Consider the following 19,541-nt stretch of genomic DNA (forward strand, 5'->3'; position numbering starts at 1 on the left):
AGCTAGAATCCATTTTAACCTCTCATAATCATCACAACAGGTTTTGAACCTAAGAGGTCACATGAGAATTCTGGAACTCATTATAATCATGAAAAGAGTTGACTTCCTAGCAACAGTCTAATGAGACTTGGGTAAATCTCGAGTCTCCTTTCCCCCACTTATGCTGACATGCATGGGTGTACATAGAGTGTTACAGGGAACAATCAGGAAACCATTTATCAACAAACAGTGCAGTATGTATTGTAATTTTGTTCTAGTTTTCTTTCTCTCTTTCTGTCTGTCTGTCTTTCTTACTGTCTGTCTTTCTTTCTTTCTTTCTTTCTTTCTTTCTTTCTTTCTTTCTTTCTTTCTTTCTTTCTTTCTTTCTTTCTGTCTCTCTCTCGCTTTCTTTCTTTCTTTCTTTCTTTCTTTCTTTCTTTCTTTCTTTCTTTCTTTCTTTCTTTCTTTCTGTCTCTCTCTCTTTCTTTCTTTCTTTCTTCCTTTCCTTACTTTTTTTTTGACAAAGATCAGGACAGTTTTCCAAAGGAGTTTCTCTTTATTGCCTCATCCTTCAAGCAGTAAATAATATTGTCCCTTGACCTAACATCATTTTAATTCACCATTTTCTTTGATTGAGGCATCCACCTCCTCTACTTTTTCTTTAAGTCTGATAATCTGTCTCCCACAGGTTCTCTATGTATCATTTTTATTTGCCTCACTGCATTTTCTCTTCAGGATTTTTTTTTGTGTGGCATTTCTAAGCACCTATTGAACATAATTTTAATATTTTATATTGTCCTTATTTCCTTCAGGCATCTGGTGTTATTTTCTTGACCAAGATTCATTTTGTTCCTGTCTGAGTGGATTCACAGGTTTACAAACTTTAATGTCCTTGATCATGACTGTGGGTTTTCCATTCTTTGTCTTGGATATCACATAAATTGTGCTCCTTATAAGATACCTCTATGGTTTGTGGTTTGAGCCAAGGACATTTTATCTACGTTTTTGTTTGTTTTGGGTATCTGTTCTGAGCATCAGAATTCAAAGGGACTGCTTAATTTTGTGCATTTATAGCCCAGAGGGCTACACGCACAATATGAGAAGTTAGACAGGATCCATTGAATCTGAAGGGTTCAGAACCCAGGTGCAGTGTCCTACTACATCCAGCTCTGGTCTAGTCTGGCAGCAACTTTGTGAAGAAGCTTTGCAGAGTAGGTCCTGGGAAGTTGTGTGGAAGGCAGCCTGCAACAGAGTTGGAGGAGTGGTTCCTGATGGGGAGTGTGGGATTCCTGCACGATTAGATGAGTTTAAGAAAAAGACAAATTAAAAGCAAAGAAACGAATAAGCAAGCAAGCAAGCAAGCAAGCAAGCAAGCAAGCAAGCAAGCAAGCAAGCAAGCAAGCAAGCAAGCAAAAATTCAAAACACCAAACATTGCTGTGAAGAAGTGGGAAGCTAATTAATTAAAAGGCCCATAAGTAGGTGGGCTTAGAAGAATTCCAGGAAGCTGTTGAATTTTGGGCGGGTCCAGAAGGCGGCGCTAGGCAGAAAGAAGGGAAGTTCCGCGGTTTCATCTTTCTTCTTGCATCTCGGCTGCCTCGTGATCAGGAAGTCATGGAGGGAGACTAGTGCCTAGTATTTGCGGTGCCTGAAAACTTTCTTAAGAAGCAGTTGTTTTGCTGGCCTCCTAGGACATCCAGGAGCTGGTCCTGTCATCTTCCAGGTTAGAGGAGCTGTTGGACTAGGAACCCGGCAGGAGCTGGGCAGCGGTGTGGAGCAGGGGTGCCTTTTCTGCCGCCATTCTCACAATTCAGTATTTGCGGAACCTGAAAACTTCCTTAAGCTGCCGTTGCTCCTCCTAGGACATTCAGCAGCTGATCCTGTCACCTTCTAGGTCAGAGGAGCTGTTGGACTGGGAAATGGGCAGGAGCTGGGCAGGTGTGTGGAGCAGGGGTACATTTTCTGCCGCCACTCTCACAATTCTGTTGTGGATATCTTACCATTATCAGGAAGTTTGAGATCCTGTGAATTGGGTTCATGGTGATGCTTTAATCAATTTTATGGTTGCCAGAATATTTTTCTAAAATATCCTCGGAGATCCTTGGCTGCATCTGGAGTTTGTATACCGGGAGGTTTGCCTTTGCAAAAGCCTTCATAAAGCTCCTTTAATTCAAATTCGTTCATTCTTTCTTAACTCCCCTGTTCCTCCATTTGCCATTTCATTTCCCTTTCTCCAGGGAACTGAGTAGGCATTCTGAGAGAGCTTTGTAAGCATTTGTCATATAGGGACCAGTGCAGATTTGATTGAATTCGAAAATATTCGTTATAAAGTATCTTTGAAAGACCCAAAACGTGAGGACTCTCCCAGGTTCTGACTCAGGAGAGGCGACATTCCAGATCACTTGCAAGAAAGGGTCTTGATGCAAATTGTAAGAGGACTTTTATTTCAAGAGAGCTCTCAGGTCCACATTCATACACCATGCAGGGCTAGAGGACTGTGGTGTGCAGAATAGCTGGGTAAGGGGGTATTTAAAGGAAGAAACCATAAGTCAAGGGGATGGGGAGGGCATTGTTGGAAAATACCAAAAGTACAAGTTAAGTGGAAAGTCAAGACAGATGTCTATGAGTCTCAGTAACAATAGCAAGCACATTTGCACAGTGAGTTCCTGGAGTGGTCAGGGTGGGTCAAGGTGACTTTCTTTGCCAGAATATTTTTCTAAAATATCCTCGGAGATCCTTGGCTGCATCTGGAGTTTTTATACCGGGAGGTTTGCCTTTGCAAAAGCCTTTATAAAGCTTCTGTAATTCAATTTTTGTTTTATGGTTAGCATACCTTGGGGGCATTGAGTCACAAAGATCTTATTCTTACACCTGGCCCTAAAGGCCTACTTTTTGTTTTTATGTTTCACTTTTTAATGGTCATGTCGCTGTACATATTAATATTAACCTAGCAAAGTTATAGTCTCTGTTAGTTTAACACTGAGGTATATGCAGTCAAAATACAGCATTGAGAAATGTGTCTTCATAGGCTTAGTTATTAATGTCACACCTTAGGTTTGAATAAAACATGAAGACAGGATTACAGCAAGGTACAGCTGAGGAGAAGATATATAGTAGGTTCTGTCAACCCTGAGTGTCACCAGAGAAAAACTAATTGTACCATGTGGGGAAGTTTTATAAAATAATACATCGTGACCAGGAGATGGGTTTGGTCACATGCTACAGGCAGTTTAATAGGCCACTGTAGTTTCCTATGAGGCTTTATTATTTTCCTAAGACATGCAACTTGCAGCAACGCACAAAGATACCTGGTTCTTGTGCTGGTGGTGCAGTTAATTTTTGGCATTTCAGTCTGAGGGAGAAAGCATTCAGAGATATCTGTCTGGTTCCAAACTGCACCTGGCCATCAGATGGGGGGAGGGGAATTGAGGATGAGATGGAGGACAGAGGGGCAGGCCAAGAGATAAACAGGAGCCAAGAAAACACCTACCCAACTATGACTATTGATGTGTTAACAGACATCCCAGTTAGCCATTCCTGCTGAATTTCTATGAATCCTTCCAAGGTTCTGCCCAGCATGCTGTGAGAGAATGATTTCAGGCAAAGATATTTTAATAAGTGGAAAATTTACTATGGATTAAGACAAAATTAGACAGCACCTTTGGAATGATTATGGTTGCTCACTTACATAAGAAAAATGACTCCTTGCTTCATGAAAAGCCCATGCACATTCATGGTTTGTTGAGTTCTGCACTGTGGACTTCTTGCAGGTGTGGGAATGCTTAGACCCTGCACTCAGTGCTTTTTTTCACAGACCTCTTGTTGGTGAAGTTCAACTGTCTGGATTGTGTGGATCAGAATAATTTTCTTCCAGTCTTCCCTGCTCCTCTTCCTTGTTGCTTGGAAAAGGACTCTGTATGTGTGTTAACTGTGTGACTGACTTGCACATCTCTAGGGTAAACTGAAATACTCAGAGAAAAAGAGATATTTTCATAATTTCTTCTCTTTCCCTCATGTTTATCCTTTTATCATGTATTGACATCTCTCATTTGTGTTCCATGAAAAGTTCCAGGTTCATTCTGAATAATATTTTCCCATTTTCAGGTATTCATATGCTCAGCTAAATGTACATAACTGTAAATCAACACTAAGAGCACCGGATGGTTAAGGTCAAGGAGATTCTCACAAAGGATCCAGGTATGTTAGAGGTATTGAACAAGGGGTGGAGTGGGGCTCACCTGTTAGGAGAAAGAGGACATGAATTTGATTTTGCCAGATTCTATTTCCTTAATGATTCTGGAAAAGAATAATATTAGATGTGATGATTTGGATTTCCCATGGTAGGCAGTGCTGTCAGTCGTCACTTGATGTTAATAGTAAATTAATTTTGATTATGGGAAATTGCTGTTGCCCATTGTAATCAAAGTTTCTTTTACTCAGATTGAAAGCATCATCAGGCTATGGTTGTGACAAGGGCAATTTATACATAAAGCAAATGTCAGCAGTAGATTCCCTCCTAGGGCCTGTGACCTTCCTTAAGAATTTTCAGGCTGATTTTCACTGTAACCTATGTATTTTTTTTTCGTATGGAGCTTGAACCAGAAAACCTTCTGTTACCCACAGATAGTCTTGCCACTGTCATAAAAATTTACATGTCTTGTCTGGCAGATTCAGATTGTAGCAAGCAGGTTGCAAACCTGAGTATGATATGGATAACTCTGCTTCCTGCCCCAATTTTCCTAGCGGTTTTTGTCACTATGCAAGTTCCCACCAGGGTGTCTAAGATGTCTGCTGAGAGTGAATCGTCTGATATGAGGTTTTTTTCTCCAGAAGCTCTACTTGCTTTCTGAATCACCTATTCTGTCCAGTCTAAATGTTTTTTTGTCCTTGACCTGTGTTCTTATTGATGCTCTGTGTTGCATTAGTCCTGATTAGAGTGGAATAATTATTGTTGATCTACTCTGTACTGTTTGCTTTAGTTTTGGGTCTGTTTGCCTTATTTCTGATGTATGTTTCTTCTCTTATATTCTTGAGAGCTTTTATACTGAGCAGTGTCTACTTTTTTTTTTTTCTTTTTGGTTTTTCGAGACAGGGTTTCTCTTTATAGTTCTGGCTGTCCTGGAGCTCACTTTGTAGACCAGGCTGGCCTCGAACTCAGAAATCCGCCTGCCTCTGCCTCCCGAGTGCTGGGATTATAGGCGTACGCCACCACGCCTGGCAGTGTCTACTTTTTACCCCAGGGCTCTATAAGTAAGTTTCATTCTCCTACTGTCACTGTAATTTGGGAGGATTTCTGCCTACATCTATTAACCTAGGCCTAGTCATGTAAGCTTCTACTCTCCATACAGTATTATCTAGGCCTGGTGTGTTTTCAGCCTCTGAAATTTGCTGCTGAATAAGCCCCCACCCTTTCTTACTCCTTCTCAATGCTTACCTGGGTGATTCAATTTAGTTTTTCCAGCTCTAACTCCTCTCCCAGCGGAGTTCTTCTCTCAGACACTGAATTGTTCCACTAGACCTTAAATTAACTGTAGAAATCTTTTGTGATCCTCTGGCTCCTTCTCATTCTCCTGCTCATTCTGTCTTTGCCCAGGCCTAGCATGTTCTCTCTTCAATCTGACTCTGTAAAACTCTCCCAGTAAAACTGTGTCCTTCTCCCTCTCTGTGGATCTACTCTCTCAACTGTACTGTACTGCAGCCCATGCACTCTACTGTATTCCTTTATTATTCTCTTCTTTTTGTAATGTCTTTCTCTGTCTCAAGTAGCTTCTCTTTCCTCTCTCATTACAGCAAAGTTGGGCAGATCCTATTCTGTCAGATCTTTCTCTGATATTCCATATTTTCTGTCATTCAATTAGACATTGCTTTTGAACATGGATGTGTTCTTCTACATATAAACTGTAGTTTTGATATTTTGGATTAAAGTCAATACTAAGGCCTTGCCTGTACTAAAACCAGAGCGATTGAAGTTGTGTGTCTTGGGCTGAACCACACCCTAAGTCACAACAGGTTCAAGTATCCCTACCCAGTGTGATGTCAGTTTACTTCTGTACAATTTCTTCTTTCTGAAATGAAAACCAAGATCCACATATACTACTCTTCAGTATGTTGATATCTGTTTCATTTTTTCTGACTTCTACTTGGGACTTTATTATAATGTTCTTTGAAGATCGGTCGATGACATTCTGTTCCTTGTGAGATTATATTCCTTAGGATTTTTAATCTGGAAGATTTTGCTGGTAGTGTAGGTGGCAAAGTATGTTTACTTTGTTCTCAATTCCTTGTGTGGGATAGAGCTTTACTGTGTTGTATATGAGAAATACTTACTAGTTCTTGTGTTTATTCATTCTTAGCAAGAAATTTCTTATTTCCTATTTCATGAAAAATGTATGCGTTATTTTGTGCATACTTTCATCAATTCATTTTTAAAGTAGTTTTTTTGTTTGTTTAGGTGGTTTCTTTTTGTGGTTGTTGTTTGGTTTTACGAGACAGGGTTTCTTTGTGCAGTCCTGGCTATCCTGGAACTCAGTTCATAGACCAGGCTGGCCTCAAACTCAGAAATCCACTTGACTCTGCCTCCCAAGTGCTGGGATTAAAGGCATGCTCCACCACTGCCCAGCTCTAAGCAGGTTTCTGACTAAAAAACATGTCCTAATGAATTACTACATTCAAATTTATTTTATATACTGTCAATACTGTTAGCCACTTACTTTGGATTGCCAATTATTTTCTCTGAGGACTTGAAAAATATTATTCCATTCACTCCTGCTTTTAACCTATTTATAACTATTTATTACTAATATATGCTACTGTAGTGTCACCACACTGATGGTAAGGGACAGGACAAGACAATAGGAAAAGAGATCTACATTGTTATAGCACTTAGATGTGACAAAAGCCAGATATATCTAGGAGTAGAGCAAGCCAATCTGTAATAGCGTTCCCTAGGGAATGCTAAGCTAGTATGCTATGTTCTTCTTCTACTTAAGAATCCCAGTGTGTGAACACACTACCCATTACTATTATAGTTTGTCCACTTTCAAAATATTGGGATGAAACAAGTGATAGTAAAAATTGACCGCAAGGCTGATAAGGACAGAATTAAGTCTCTTTAGAGTCAGATATGTACTTGAAGAAATGCCAGTGTCAAGTTTTAAAGTCAAAGTCCTACTGTTCTTATTGACTTCTTGGTGAATGTAATACCATGGGTTATTCTTCCCATGTTAGAATGAGCTCTTGTTCAGTCTCCATAAGATGAAAGATGTACTTTTCCTGTTATACACACAGACAAAAATAATTCCATGATATACATTCATTCCATGTATTTACTGTTATTGAAACTAAAGCCTAACATATATCAGTCATGCAGGAATTTAGGATCTGTTTCTGAAATGTTGACAACAATACTCACCCTTTATGTCACAGGCAAGATTCATAAAGTGACATGCTTTGTAAAAATGTCCTGATTATTCCCTGAATATTCATGCATTCCTATGCCCAGTTTTTCTAGCCCATTTGATGTTGTCTTGAAATGCCTGGGTCATAGAGATTTACATATTATAAATTTATGACAGCATTATATTTTTCCCTATATCTACATTTCCGTTCTACAGAAAGTCCTCTTACCACTCAATTTCCCATCACATGAGTTAGGGATTATCCTCATTTCTTTCATGCATGTTACAGCTGTTAGAATATTTACAGAGAAACATTCTGGCAGAGTATTTGTACTATCCATTTTCTTTGCTATTGGAGGTATTTCAAAGCTCCTAAAGTTTTCTTTAATTTGTGCTATTTAAATCTCCTGGTGCTAGCATTTTCAGGTGAATGGCCTTTGTAGGAAATTAGTGTGGAGGCTTTGCACATCCTTGTCTCTCTCTGCTTAGTAGAATAGAAGGATGACAGATGTCTTCAGTTTTTGTAGTGATAGGTTTAGGATGATGGCTACTATGTTTATTAGACTCAGTCATGTTCTTTCTTTCTTTCTTTTTTTTTTTTTAAAGATTTGTTTTTTTTTATGTAAGTACACTGTCTCTGTCTTCAAACACACCAGAAGAGGACATCAGATCCCATTAAGAATGGTTTGCTGGGAATTGAACTCAGGACCTGAGTGATGTTCTTTCTCTTCCACATTCTTCAGAGCTTTCATAGTGATCCACTGTGATATTTTGCCCTAGGCCTTTCATAGATATACTGACATGGTTGAGAGCCTTCTCTCACTGATTGTATGTACTTTGTGCCTTGAGTTATTTGGTTTGTGCTTTTTGAAACAGTCTTGCATCTATGGCATGAAATCAAGTTGAGTTCATTTTCTATATCCATTAGAGAGAATTTCTTTATTATTTTATTCATGCATATTTTTATGGTCATTTGCTTTTGCATCCCGGTACAGACAGCTTTGTGTGATGACTGCACCACATTCCCTACTTTCTGTATTCTGCAATGTTCTCTGTGCAAGATGATTGAGGGATTTTCTAAAGAAATTTGTGAATTAGGTGCTACATCTATTTAGTCTCAGATAGTGTTAAAAGACACCCTGCAGGCCTTGATTTCCATACTTGCTTATTGCTGGGCCTAGTGTTAAGACATAGAAAGCTTTCTTGTTCACTTGTTCCTAGGATATCATTTTTTTCCCTGTTAGTTCTCATTAATTGTGTATGACTTTCTATGGTACTCCATCATCTGCTATTTCCCAGTTTCAATATAAACTAATGAGGCAGGGGCATCAAAAGAGACCACCTGTATACCCGTTAAAAGCTAAGAGAAATATTTGACATGAGAGAACTATAAGGTCAATGTAATACAAAAATGTGCTGAATATTTGCTTATACCAACTTTGTGTAGTAATAGTATCTTGATGTTTAGAATGAGTTCTTATGTTTTTATTCATGCATAAATATGTTTGTGTGTATGTATGTATGTATATATGTATATATGTGTATATATATATATGCATTAGTATTTATTTCAGGAGACCCTGTCATACATTCTTACTTTCTTTTTTTTTTTCCTTTTCTTGGCTTTTTGAGATAGACATTCTTTTTTTTTTTTTTTTTTTTTTTTTTTTTTTTGGTTTTTCGAGACAGGGTTTCTCTTTATAGCTCTGGCTGTCCTGGAGCTCACTTTGTAGACCAGGCTGGCCTCGAACTCAGAAATCCGCCTGTCTCTGCCTCCCGAGTGCTGGGATTAAAGGTGTGCGCCACCACGCCCGGCTGAGATAGACATTCTTACTTTCATTTGGAACTACAACATCGTTACCAGGTAGAATCTTTGTCTGTATTCCAAGACAACAGGGCACATATAGTACATAGATACACTGTATCTGCCTGTGAGAATGAAATGGAATCTCATCATAGGGTTAGGTGTGGTATTCTAGTATGATATCTAATGAAATACTATTCAACTGTGGGCATCATTCATGGTGGGCACTAGCCATTTGTCTTTGACTCTAGACCCAGGAAGATAAGTTCTCAATAACAACCCTGATAATAGTGTTTTACAGCCTGGATGCATATACTCTGTGTTTATGTCAGGTGTCCATTGAAGTCAGAAAGAGTCCTAGGATTATATTCATATTCCTTACTACACTAAATATGTCACTCCATGCTCTCATGTCTGTAGAAATGTTGGCAAGATTCCTTGTATCATGTTGCTTTTAATGTCATTTCATGTGGTTTATCATTGTCCATTACATTGTTGTAGTAATTTCATTTTTTTATTTGCAAACCCTGTTGTGAAACTTCAAGAAGAGTTCCAATATTTGAAAATGGGAAAAAAAAAGAAAAAAAAGAAAAAAAAAAGAATGAGTTCTTCTCTGGTAAAATTCCAGGTCAGTGTGCTGTTCACATTTCTTTGAAAATTCCTTTTTCACTCAAATCATTCCATATTTCTGTTATTGATATGTGGTCATGGTATGTAAAGGATTTATTTTCTATGATATTCATTTTCTTCTGGGATGTGGAGAATTTAACGGTTGGGTCTTATCACATATATAATACCATTATATTCCCTGAATCTTTAACTGTGAGGACATACAATTTCCATGGACTGAAGACCTGCAAGTCTCAAAGATAATCTATTGTAAATAATGCTCAAATTTTATCAATTGCTAATTTCTACTTTGGATGGAGTTGTGTCCTTTTATATTAGTATGGAAGGAAGTTCTCATGTGTCACTTAATTTGCATTGGGGTCCCTGTGCTCAGTCTTATTGTTATCTGCAAGCACCACAAATGCATTTGTATTGGTCAGACTCTGGCATAGCCTCAGGGGATAGCTATACCAGGCTCCTGTCAGCAAGTGCTTCTTGGCATCTGCAATAGTGTCTGGGGTTGGTGTCTGAAGATGGGATGGATCCCTAGGTGGGGCAGTCTCTGGATGGCCATTTCTTCAGTTTCTGATCCATTCTTTGTCCCTGCATTTCCTTTAGAAAGGAACCACTCTGGGTTAAAAATCTTGAGATGGGTGGGTGGCCCCTTTCTTCAACTGTGGTCCTTGCCTATGCACTGTATATGGTCTCTACAGGTTCAGTCCCCAATTTGTTGGGTATTTCAGCTAATGTCATCACAGTTGGGTCCTGGGGAACTCTTGCTTTCTTGGCATCTGGGACTTTCTAGTGGATACAGCCAGTTTCTGGCTACACCCCGCAGTGCTACACACCTCCATTCAATTTTCTGACTCTCAATACTTCTCCCCTGTCTCCTCCCACTCCTAATTCGCCTCTCCCCACCCATCTCCCCCCCCCCCTCTCAGGTCCCTCCCTCCCTTTACTTCCCTTCATAATTTTTCTCCTAAGTAAGACTGAAGCTTCCACAGTCCTTCTTGTTAGGCTTCATGTGGTCTGTGAGTTGTATCTTGGGTATTCCAAGCTTTGGGGCTAATATCCACTTATCAGTGACTGTATACAATGTGTATCCTTCTTAGGATGATATTTTTTAGTTCCATCCACTTGCCTGCAAATTTTATGAAGTCATTGTTTTTAATAGCTGTGTGTTACCCCTTTGTGTAAATGTACCACATTATCTTTATCAATTCCATTGTTAAAGGACATCTGGGTTGTTTCCAGCTCCTGGCTATTATAAATAAGTCTTGAATGAACATAATAGAGCATGCGTACTTGTTATATGTTGGAGCATCTTTTGGATATATGCTCATGAATGGTATAGCTGGGTCCTCAAGTAGACTATTTCCAGTTTTCTGAGGAACTACTAGACTGTTTTCCAGAGTGGTCATACCAGCTTGCAATCAATCCCACCAGCAATGGGTTATCTTCCCCTTTCTCCACATCCTAACCAGCATCTGCTGTTACAGGAGGTTTGATCTATTTGCATTTCCTTATGACTAAGAATGTCATTTCTTTAGGTGCTTCTCAGCCATTCAAGATTCCTCAGTTGAGAAAACTTTGTTTATCTATATACCCTATTCTTTCTTTACATTTTTAAATATATTTTTTATTAGATATTTTCTTCACTTACATTTCAAATGCTATCCCCTTTCCTAGTTTCTTCTCCGAAAATCCCGTATTCCCTTCCCCCTCCGCCTGCTCCCCAAGCCACCCACTCCCTCTTCCTGGACCTGGCATTCCTCTATCCTGGGACATAGACCCTTTGCAAGACCAAGGGCCTCTCCTCCCATTGATGGCCGACTAGGCCAGCACTGTAACATATACAGGTAGAGACACGAGTACAACCTTCTTTTCTTTGACTGGTGGTTTAGTCCCAGGGAGCTCTGGGGTTACTGGTTAGTTCATATTGTTGTTCCTCCTATAGGGCTGCAGACCCCTTCAGCTCCTTGGGTGCTTTCTCTAGCTCCTTCATTGGGGACTCTGTGCTCCATCCAATTGATGACTGTGAACATCCACTTCTGTATTTGCTAGGCACTGGCATATCCTCACAGAGGACAGCTGTATTAGGGTCCTGCCAGCAAACTCTTGTTGACATCTGCAATAGTCTCTGGGTGTGGTGGTTGTTTTGGGGATGGATCCCCGGGTGGGGCAGTCTCTGGATGGTCCTTCCTTCAGTCTCAGCTCCAAACTTTGTCTCTGTAACTCCTTCCATGGATATTTTGTACCTCCTTCTAAGAACGATCTAAGTATCCACACTTGGGTCTTCCTTCTTTTTGTGTTTTGCATGCTTTGCAAATTATATCTTGGATATTCTAAGTTTCTGGGCTAATATCTGCTTTTCAGTGAGTGCATATCATGTATGGTTTTTTGTGATTGGATTATCTCACTCAGGATGATATCCTCCAGATGCATCCATGTACCTAAGAATTCCATGAATTCATTCTTTTTTTTTGTTTTGTTTTTGGTGGTTTTGTTTGTTTGTTGTTTCGAGACAGGGTTTCTCTGTGTAGTCCTGGCTTGTCCTGGAACTCACTCAGAAGGTCAGGCTGGCCTCAAACTCAGAAATCCACCTGCCTCTGCCTCCCAAGTGCTGGGATTAAAGGCATATGCCACCATGCCAGGAAATTCATTCTTTTTAATTGCTGAGTAGTCCATCTGATTTAGGATTGGTAAAGATCTTTTCCCAATCTGTTGCTGGTCTTTTTGACTTATGGACAGTGTCTTTTGCCTTACAGAAGCTTTGCAATTTTTTTAAAAATATTTATTTTATTTTATTTTATCTTATTACATGTGAGTACACTGTAGCTGTCTTCAGACACTCTGGAAGAGGGCGTCAGATCTTGTTACGGATGGTTGTGAGCCACCATGTGGTTGCTGGGATTTGAACTCAGGACCTTCAGAAGAGCAGTCAGTGCTCTTAACCACTGAGCCATCTCACCAGCCCAGCTTTGCAATTTTACGAGGTCCCATTTGTTAATTCTTGATCTTACAGCACAAGCCATTGCTGATCTGTGTAGGAATTTTCCCCCTGTGCCCATATCTTCGAGGCTTTTCCCTACTTTCTCCTCTTAATTTCAGTGTCTCTGGTCTTTTGTGGAGGTCTTTGATCCACTTAGACTTGAGCTTTGTACAAGGAGATAAGAATGGATTAATTTGTATTCTTCTACATGATAACCACCAGTTGTGCCGGCACCATTTGTTCAAAATGCTGTCTTTTTTCCACTGGATGGTTTTAGCTCCCTTGTCAAAGATCAAGTGACCGTTGGTGTGTGGGTTCATTTCTGGGTCTTCAATTCTATTTCATTGATTTCCCTGTCTGTCGCTGTACCTGGACCATCCAGTGTTTATCACAATTGCTCTGTAGTAACGCTTTAGGTCAGGCATTGTGATTCCACTAGAGGTTCTTTTACCATTGAGAAGAATTTCTGCTATCCTTGTTTTTTTGTTATTCCAGATGAATTTGCAAATTGCCCTTTCTAATTCGTTGAAGAACTGAGTTGGAATTTTGATGGGGATTGCATTGAATCTGTAGATTGCTTTTGGTAAGATAGCCATTTTTACTATATTGATCCTGCCAATCCATGAACATGGGAGATCTTTCCATCTTCTGAGATCTTCTTTGATTTCTTTCCTCAGAGATTTGAAGTTCTTATACAGATCTTTCGCTTCCTTAGTTAGAGTCACACCAAGGTATTTTATATTATTTGTGACTATTGTGAAGCGTGTTGTTTTCCTAATTTCTTTCTCAGCCTGTTTAGCCTTTGTGTAGAGAAAGGCCATTGACTTGTTTGAGTTAATTTTATATTCAGCTACTGCACTGAAGCTGTTTATCAGGTTTAGGAGTTCTCTGGTGGAATTTTTAGGATCACTTATATATACACCATCATATCATCTGCAAAAAGTGATATTTTGACTACTTCCTTTCCAATTTGTATCCCCTTGACCTCCTTTTGTTGTCTAATTGCTCTGGCTAGAACTTCTGGTAATACATTGAATGGGTAGGGAGAAAGTGCCTTGTCTATAGTCTCTAATTTTAGTGGGATTGGTTCCAGCTTCTCTCCATTTACTTTGATGTTGGCTACTGGTTTGCTGTATATTGCTTTTATTATGTTTAGGTATGGGCCTTGAATTCCTGATCTTCCCAAGCCTTTTACCATGAATGGGTGTTGGATTTTGTCAAATGCTTTCTCAGCATCTAACAAGATGATCATGTGTTTTTTTGTCTTTGTGTTTGTTTATGAAGTGGATTATATTGATAAATTTCTGTATATTAAACCATCCCTGCATCCCTGGAATCAAGCCTACTTGATCATGATGGATGATTGCTTTGATGAGTTCTTGGATTCTTTTAGTGAGAATTTTATTGAGTATTTTTGAGTTGATATTCTTAAGGGAAATTGGTTTGAAGTTCTCTATCTTTGTTGGGTCTTTATGTGGTTTAGGTATCAGAGTAATTGTGGCCTCATAGAATGAATTGGGTAAAGTACCTTCTGTTTCTCTTTAGTTGAATAGTTTGAGGAGAACTGGAATTAGGTCTTCTTTGTAGGTCTGTTAGAAATTCTGCACTAAGTACATCTGGACCTGGGCTTTTTTTGGTTGGGAGACTTTTAATGACTGCTTTTATTTCTTTAGGGGTTATGGGATTGCTTATGTGATCCGATTTAACTTTGGTACCTGGTAAGTGTCAAGAAAATTGTCCATTTCATCCAGGTTTTCCAGTTTTGTTGACTATAGGATTTTATAGTAGAATGATTTTTTTGGATTTCTTTGGTTTCTGTTGTTATGTCTCCCTTTTCGTTTCTGATTTTGTTAATTTGGTTACTGTCTCTGTGGTGTCTTGTTAGTCTCACTAAGGGTTTATCTATCTTGTTGATTTTTTCAAAGAATCAGCTGTTCTGAGTTTGAGTAAACTAAGGAATTTCTGAGTTATTAAAACTGGCAAGTAAACTCTAAATTTTCCCTGTAGACTCAGTGGTTGAGGCTGAGTGAAACTTCAAGATTCTGATCCCAGGGTTCTTTATTAAGTATAATTTTGGAAAGAAATTTCTTGGTAATAATTGTCTTAGTCCTCTGTGCACAATGAAGGTGAAGGTGTGACTACCTCAAAAGTCTTTTGCAAAGTACATGTGTTTCTTTTTTAAAGTTGGATTCAAAAATAAGGGCCTAGAGGAGGATCAAGCATACAGTGTAGAGGACACCAAGCTGTAAGGTACATGTCCTATGTCCCCCAAGGATGGTTTGTTCTCATGGAGAAACAATAACCTAGGATTGTTGTCTGGGACAATTTAATAGTCTGGGACTTTCAGGTGTGGTGTGGCACAACTACCACAGGTCACCAAGCTGCTTACTACATCCATTCCTTCACTTCTGGTAAAAAACAAACAAACAAACAAACAAATAAACAACTGTACTTCTCTTGCACTGAAGAACAAACTCTGGTTTTATACCCTAGAGCTTATTTTTATTTATTTATTTATTCATTTATTTTAGTTTTTCAAGATAGGGTTCCTCTGTATCCTGTTCCTCCCTGGCTGTCCTGGAACTCACTTTGTAGACCAGGCTGGCCTCTAAATCAGAAATCCGCCTGCCTCTGCCTCCCAAGTGCTGGGATTAAAGGTGTATGCCACCACGCCTGGCCTAGAGCTTATTTTTGATCATAATATCCTTTTGTTCTCTACAGAAAAAAAAAAATTATGGATGTATCTAGTTCTTAGGATGTTAATGTTGTGTTAGTGTAAATGGAAAGACAATCAAAAGATGTTTTCTAGAATATAAATTATGTTGTTGAGATATACAAAGTGTGATTACATTGCTTGACTTTATAGACATAAAACATGGAAGTGCTGCTGGCATAATTCCAGCAATCAAACACTGTGGCAGGTGTAACCCTAACTCATGTCCACACACACTTGTGTATATAGATATATAACATTTAACCAAAGTGCTTTTGGTATTCAAGTCAAATTAGACATTGATTGGTTATTCCCAGTAAATTCATGACATCATTGCCCTAAGCATATTTTCTGAAAAGGAAAAATTATAGATCAACGTCTTTTTGGTTGGTTCTGTGTATATATTTTACTTTGTGTACCTTTCAAAGCATCTTCCCTAATGAGGACACTGGAATATAAGAGTCAATGTTCTTACTGGCACCAGTTTGCCCTTTTCATATACAGTGTTTTGTGTCAGCCCTGTCTTTAGCAATGAAGACTTATTGTCAGTTTGTGAAAAGCAACCCCTTTTGTTGTCAGTGGCCTGCATTCTCTGGGTATTTTTATGAGATCACTTTGGCTAGCAACTTTCTTGATGTAACACAGTTGAAAAGACAAGATCAACTGGAACTCCATCTCTTTCAGTATTCAAAGACTTCATTTAAACCATCTTCATACACTTATAAAGTGGTACTTTTCAAAAAAAATTTTTTTTTGCAGATATCTTACTAAGAATGTATCCAACAGAACTCCATGGAGTCTTGCTCCGTGGTCCTTTCCTATGCATTGGCAGAACCATGAGTGTGACAATATATTATATAAAAGATCTTACCTTCTAATAGATGGAGAATTTTCCTGGACCTCACAGCCAGTTACCTAATCCTTTATAAAACTCTGTTAAAGATTACTGTTCACTGTCCCATTCTTTCCCCACGTGATGGTTCCCTTAATGTTCTAGAAACACTCCAAAGCTCTCTCTTATGCCCAGCCAGAGAGATACAAACAAACAACAGATTACTCAGATAGACACAAACATGGAGACAAAAGGCAGACAGAAAGGGAGATATACACAAGGTAGCCTTCAGGAAGTTACAGATTTAAACTAACTGAACAGACACACAGAGGATGGAAGGCACAGGGAACATGAAGTAGAGAATTCAACTTTGGACTCACACTTAATTAAATGCTCTGAGGAAAAGGCTTTTATTTCTTTCCTTAACTCAACTCAGATGCATTATTAACCACCAGTATGTTTAATCTACTCACATATGAAGAATCAATTAACTTGTGACCTTTTTTTTTTTTTTTTTTTTGCATAAGTACAATATGGGAAAAACTAAAAGTCACCACAATGGGAAACTAGTAGCCCTGCCATCTGAAAGGTGTTCATGGGCTTTGAACCCTGTTCTTTAAAGTCAGACCCCCAGGTTTGGGCTTGTGCTTCTGAGCTCTCGCCTCCATGCTGAGCTAGAATCCATTTTAACCTCTCATAATCATCACAACAGGTTTTGAACCTAAGAGGTCACATGAGAATCCTGGAACTCATTACAATCATGAAAAGAGTTGACTTCCTAGCAATAGTCTAATGAGACTTGGGTAAATCTCGAGTCTTCTTTCCCCAGCTTATACTGATATGCATGGGTGTCATAGAGTGTTTCAGTGAACAATCAGGAAACTATTTATCAACAAACAGTGCAGTGTGTATTGTAATTTTGTTCTAGTTTTTCTTTCTTTCCTTCTTACTTTTTTTTCTTCTTCTTCTTTTTTTTTTTCACTTTTTTGACAAAAATCTAGACAGTTTTCCAAAGGAGTTTCTCTTAATTGCCTCACCCTTCAAGCAGTAAATAATATTGTGCCTTGACTTAATATCATTTTAATTCACCATTTTCTTTGACTGAGGTACCTACCTCCTCTACCTTTTCTTTAAGTCTGATAATCTGTCTCCCACAGTTTCTCTATGTTTTTGTTTTTGTTTTTTTTAACCTCACTACATTTTCTTTTCAGGTGTTTTTTTGTTTTTTTTGTTTTTTTTGTTTTTTGGTTTTGTTTTGTTTTTTGGCATTCCTGAGCACCTATTGAACTCAATTTTAATATTTTATAGTGTCCTCAGGCATCTGGTATTATTTTCTTGTTCATGGTTCATTTTGTTCCTGTCTGAGTGGATTCACATGGTTTACAAACTTTAATGTCCCTGATGTGTGTTTTCTATTCTTTATCTTGGATATCACATAAATTGTGCTCCTTATAGGATACCTCTATGGTTTGCAGTTTGAGCCAAGGACATTTTATCATAGTTTCTGTTTGTTTTGGGTATTTGTTCTTAGCATCAGAATTCAGAGGGATTGCTTAATTGTGTGCATTTTTAGCCTACATTGCTAGACTCACAATATGAGAAGTTAGACAGGATTAGTTGTATCTGAAGGGTTCAGAACCCAGGTTCAGTGTCCTACTACATCCAGCTCTGGTCTAGTCTGGCAGCAACCTTGTTGGAAGCTGTGCAGAGTAGGTCATGGGAAGTTTTGTGAGAGGCAGCCTGCAACAGATTTGGGGGAGGGGTTCCTGATGGAGAGTGTGAGATTCCTGCATAAATTGATGAGTTTAAGGAAAAGACACCTTAAAAGCCAAGGAAAAAGCAAGCAAGCAAGCAAGCAAACAAACAAACAAAAAATCCAAAACAACAAAAATTAGTGTGAAGAAGTGGGTAGCTAATGACTTAAAAGTTCCTGAAGTAGGTGGCCTTAGAAGAATTCCAGGAACCTGTTGAATATTGGGCGGGTCCAGAAGGCGGGGCTAGGCAGAAGTGAAGGGAAGTTCCTAGGTTTCATCATTCTCTTTGTATCTTGGTTGCCTGGTGGTCAGGAAGTCCTGGAGGGAAACTTGTGCCTAGTATTAGTGGAACATGAAAACTTCCTTAAGCAACAGTTGCTGTGCTGGCCTCCTAGGACATTGAGCAGCTGGTCCTGTCACCTTCCAGGTCAGAGGAGCTGTTGTACTGGTTAATGGGCAGGAGCAGGGCAGGTGTGTGGAGCATGGTTGCATTTTCTGCCTCCACTATCTCAATTCTGTTGTGGTATCTTACCATTATCAGGAAGTTTGAGATCCTGTGAATTGGGTTCATGGTGATGTTTTAATTAATTTTATGGTTGCCAGAATATATATACATAATATATTATTATTATTCATTTAAATAACCCCGTAGATCCTTGGCCTTCTCTGGAGTTTGTGTACCGGGATGGTTGTCTTTTCAAAAGCCTTAATAGAGCTCCTCGAATTCAAATTCATTCATGCTTTCTTAACTCGCCTGTTCCTCCATTTGCCATTTCATTTCCCTTTCTCCAGGGAACTGAATAGGCACCCAGAGAGAGCTTTGTAGATATTTGTCATATGGGGGACCAGTGCAGATTTGATTGAATTAGAAAATATTCTTTTTAAAGTACCGTCATGTTGCTGTACATATTAATATTAACCTAGCAAAGTTATAGTCTCCGTTAGTTTAACACTGAGGTATATGCAGTCTTTGATGTAAATACAGCATTGAGAAATGTGTCTTCATAGGCTTAGTTATTAATGTCACACCTTAGGTTTGAATAAAACATGAAGACAGGATTGCAGCAAGGTACAGCTGAGGAGAAGATATATAGTAGGTTCTGTCAACCCTGAGTGTTTCCAGAGAAAAACTAATTGTACCATGTGGGCAAGTTTTATAAAATAATACATCGTGACCAAGAGATGGATTTGGTCACATGCTACAGGCAGTTTAATAGGCCATTGTAGTTTCCTGTGAGGCTTTATCATTTTCCCAAGACATAAAGCTGCAGCAATGCACGAAGATACCTGGTTCTTATGCTGGCGGTGCAGTTAATTTTTGGCTTTTCAGTCTGAGGGAGAAAGCATTCAGAGATATCTGATTGGGTCCAGACTGAACCAGGCCATCAGGTGGGGGGAGGGGAATTGAGGATGTGTTGGAGGATAGAGGGGCAGGTCAAGAGATAACCAGCAGCCAAGAAAGC

General features: G+C 39.0%; 1 protein-coding gene and 1 pseudogene across 1 annotated transcript in view; both read left to right on the top strand.

Annotated features, from left to right (window-relative positions):
* Nucleotides 1-19,541, top strand: part of Zfp993 (zinc finger protein 993) — a 478,623-nt gene that overhangs the window by 96,580 nt on the left and 362,502 nt on the right. The gene's annotated exons all lie outside the window — the stretch shown is intronic.
* Nucleotides 1,429-19,541, top strand: part of LOC115486238 — a 101,206-nt pseudogene continuing 83,093 nt past the window's right edge.

Source organism: Mus musculus, chromosome 4 (assembly GCF_000001635.26).
Source record: "Mus musculus strain C57BL/6J chromosome 4, GRCm38.p6 C57BL/6J".
Classification (NCBI taxonomy): Eukaryota; Metazoa; Chordata; class Mammalia; order Rodentia; family Muridae; genus Mus; species Mus musculus.